Genomic DNA, 4,015 nt, shown 5'->3' with positions numbered 1-4,015 from the left:
CGGCCTGGGATGGGCGGTGGCGGCGCCTGGTGCGTCGTGTCCTCCTTGGAGGCGCCGTCTAGGGAAGGTTGGTGCTTTGGGGGCGTGTAGCAGCTGACGGTGGGTGCCTGTCGTCTGTGGGGTCCGTGGCGTTCCTTCTGTGCAGGTTTCAGATCTAGCCACAAGTGCTCTGCGGTGGCGTTTGCAATGTCCCGGCGGGTCGGCACCCTCGATTTAGGGCGGAAGGGGATCGGGTTCCCCTTCACGGCAGTAGCAATGCCGCAGGTGCCGATTTGGCTGGTTCGTGAGTTCCTCGTTCCTAATCTTCGCCATATGGCTCGACAACTTCTTCCTTTCAGCGACTCTCCCGGCGGCTTTCGCTCTTCCATCGGTCTCCTTTGGCGCCTACGCTGCAGGTTGCGTGTGTGTGCTCCGGCATGATGTGGTTGGCCCCATTGTTGGCCCGGCCTTGAGACCAACCTATGCTCTAGCTCGCAGGTGAGCGCCTCTACACTTCGACGGTGCAGCGCCTTCGAGCCTAGGCGAGGGGAAGGAATCCCCTTCGGTGTTAGAGAAGGCATGTGTTGTGTCACCTCCAGTTTCGGGTTTCAGCCATGTGCCCGACCTATTTTGGCGGCTGCAGATCCTCGCGGCTTCTTCACAGTTGTTTCAGGGCCTTTGTGTAGAGGGCTTATCCTCAATTAGCTGTTCTTCAATGTAATTTTCTGTTCGCTGGCTGTAGGTGTAGCTTAGTTAGCTGCCCTTCTTTCTCCCATGTATCCTTTAGCCGTTGCTTTGTTCGTGGTCCGCTTTTGTACTCCTAGCCGGTTGGTGGCTTTGTTAATTCAAAGTCGGGCTCCTCTGAAGCCTCCGTTCCAGAAAAAAAAGAACCAAAAAAGGGAAGACAAAATCACTGTTGTGGATGGAAAGCATTACACTGAAATAAGACCATTTTTCACCGAAATATGTGATTTTGTCTTTTTTTGGGGGGGGGGGGGGGGTCTTTCAGTTCATTTGTTCTGTTCCACTTAATTTGACCTGACGACAAGGCTTCGTTTTGTGCATTTTTGAGTGTGGGCTTTGTAGTGGAGGGGAAAGTGAGGGATGTTAGTTGGGTGGAACAAAACTGAGCAAAACTAAGAAACCAGGGGCATGAAAAGAAAAAAATCCTTTTGTATATGTAGAATAAATTCCGTGCATTTCTTTTGGTGCATTTGCATTTACGTGATTACTAGTGGCTTGTAATGCTCATCCGTCGTCAAAATAAATAAAATATATGAATATATATCTTCACTCGTTGACTATGAATTTGGTACATCTCATCAAATCAAATAAATACAATTTATTGATGACTATTAATTTGGTACATCTCACCAAATCAAATAAACAGAACATATTAATGACTATTAATTTCGTACATGTCACCGAATCAAATAAACATAATTTCTTGATTACTGTTAATGTGCTACATCTCACCAGATCAAATAAATACATGACTATTAATTTGGTACATCTCACCAAATAAAATAGTTGCTATTAATTTGGCAAATCTCACCAAATCCATATTTTAATGTGGTAGATGCACTATAAAATAGGCATGCCATTTCGTTTGGTATTTCTTAGAACTTACATATCACACAACGATCTGCAACTCGCTCCTTTAGCACAAACACTAGTTAAAATGAGGACTACCCAGATGTTGCTTCTGTCCCTAGTCTTTCTTGTGCTAGCATCAGGTACTCATTTGTTCGTGTAATGCATTTGTTCAGAATCTCCCCCAACAAATAATGGTCTTCTTGTGACCGTCCGTTTTCTTAATCGTGAAATTTTGCAGATGTGGTAGTTGAGGCATCAATGGATGATAGCATGAAACTCTACACATGTGTGCAAAAAATTCTCCCATCGACAAAGCCATGTGATAGCAAAACTTGCGAAAGACAATGTGTGAAACGTACAAGGCAAACCAAATCTAGCATGTGTGTTCTTGAGGGGTGCCGGTGCACATTATGCATAGATCCGGCTCCAACCATCCATGATAATGAACAAATGGGTACCAATTAACTAATGTAGGATAGTGTGTTAAGTAAATAATGTGACGAAATCACAAATGGTGTAGTATAAAGTTTGTACACTCATAAGCCATATGAAGAGTCATGAATTTCGTCTTGCTTCTTGAATTATCTGAAATTATGAAGTAGATATAAAAATTTGTATGCTTGAAAAATGTTTTTGTTTTTTTGTATTAATTGTGATGTGGCTTGCATGTGGATGGTGAATGAGCGTCGTTCTCTTCCTAAAGGCGTTGATATTGAAGAACATTGTTATTCCTGTGGTGTCAAGCTTGGTGCGCATATGATCATTATTGTAGTTTATTGACTGTTGTTTTGATCGCTTTGATATTTTTTCTTACTTAGGCATAACTTTGGTATTGTTTTACTTTACTCTTTGCCGGCGCTTTTTGTGTGTCTGCGCGTTGGTATTGCATGTCTGCATCTTACATATGCAGACGCCAGATGTGTGCTCATTGTTTTTATATTCATTTGATGTTTCATTTTGACTAGATAAAATCCACCCTTTGTATCAAACAAAACAACAGAGTGTGAGGTTTTTAGCTATAAACACTAGTAGAAAAGAGGGCTTTGGTCCACCCCGGGTTAGCCCATTAGTCTCGGTTCAGTCTAGAACCGGGACTAATGGGGGCATTAGTCCCGGTTCGTGCGCCCAGGGGCCACGTGGGCCATTTGTCCCGGTTCGTCTGGACCTTTTAGTCCCGGTTGGTGCCACGAACTGGGACTAAAGGGTGCGATGCCCATTAGTCTCGGTTCGTGGCTCCAACCGGGACTAAAGGGTTAGATCTTTAGTCCCGGTTTGTGCCACCAACCGGTACTAATGGGGTTTGAGGCATTAGTACCGGTTCCCCGTTAAACATTTCAAAATCCTCAAAAACCTAACAAAAAAAAGTTACGGGCCTTTTTAGATCTAGAGTGGAAAAAATCGAAAAAAATTCAAATTGTGGTCAAACAATGGTCAAACTAATTATTCTACAATATTAGTGTTACTAAATTATTATTTCAGTTATTTTGAATTTTGGTCAAATCTGGTCAAACTGTGGTCAAACAATGGTCAAACTGTGGTCAAACAATGGTCAAACTAATTATTCAAGAAATATTAGTGTTACTAAATAATTATTGTTTTCTAAGACAATAGTTTCAAACTCAAACAGTGAAATGTGTCAGTTCATGCTCAAGCAAAATTCCTGAAGGTTAATAGGATTGACATCTTACTATTGTCAGGAAAACAACAAGTGCAGACTTGGAAACGAGGGAGAATAGAACTCGAAAGTTAAGCGTGCTCAGGCTGGGGGAGTGGGAGGATGGGTGACCGTTCGGGAAGTTAGATGATGAGGGGTGATTAGAGATTAGAGGATAAATTGAGCAGTGATGAGGGGTGGTGATTAGAGATTAGAGGTTAAAATAATTCAGAAATTCGAAAATAAAAAAAATTCAAAAAAAAATTCAAAAAAAATCGTAAAGTTTCCTTTAGTCCCGGTTGGTGTTACCAACCGGGACTAAAGGTGGAGCTCCACGTGGCCGCGGCCTTTAGTCCCGGTTCGTTTAAGAATCGGGACTAAAGGGGAGAGGCATTAGTAACGACCCTTTAGTCCCGGTTCAAAAACCGGGACTAAAGGGCCTTACCAACCGGGACAAAAGCCCCTTTATCTACTAGTGAAAGAGGAACATGAAAGACTAAATTGAGCAGTGATGAGGGGTGGTGATTAGAGATTAGAGGTTAAAATAATTCAGAAATTTGAAAATAAAAAAAAATTCAAAAAAACTCAAAAAAAATCGTAAAATTTCCTTTAGTCCCGGTAGGTGTTAACAACCGGGACTAAAGGTGGAGCTCCACGTGGCCGCGGCCTTTAGTCCCGGTTCGTTTAAGAACCGGGACTAAAGGGGAGAGGCATTAGTAACGACCCTTTAGTTCCGGTTCAAAAACCGGGACTAAAGGGCCTTACCAACCGGGACAAAAGCCCATT

General features: G+C 42.7%; 1 long non-coding RNA gene across 1 annotated transcript; it reads left to right on the top strand.

The window, feature by feature from the left end:
- Positions 1–1,614: 1,614 nt before the first annotated feature.
- LOC123134959 (uncharacterized) lies at positions 1,615–2,156 on the top strand. Its single transcript, XR_006465778.1, has 2 exons — positions 1,615–1,715; positions 1,814–2,156. It is a non-coding gene; the product is annotated as an uncharacterized lncRNA (long non-coding RNA).
- Positions 2,157–4,015: the final 1,859 nt, after the last annotated feature.

Source organism: Triticum aestivum, chromosome 6B (assembly GCF_018294505.1).
Source record: "Triticum aestivum cultivar Chinese Spring chromosome 6B, IWGSC CS RefSeq v2.1, whole genome shotgun sequence".
Taxonomy (NCBI): domain Eukaryota; kingdom Viridiplantae; phylum Streptophyta; class Magnoliopsida; order Poales; family Poaceae; genus Triticum; species Triticum aestivum.
Note: the sequence above shows the minus strand (reverse complement) of the source record. Positions and strands in the feature narration are given on the sequence as shown.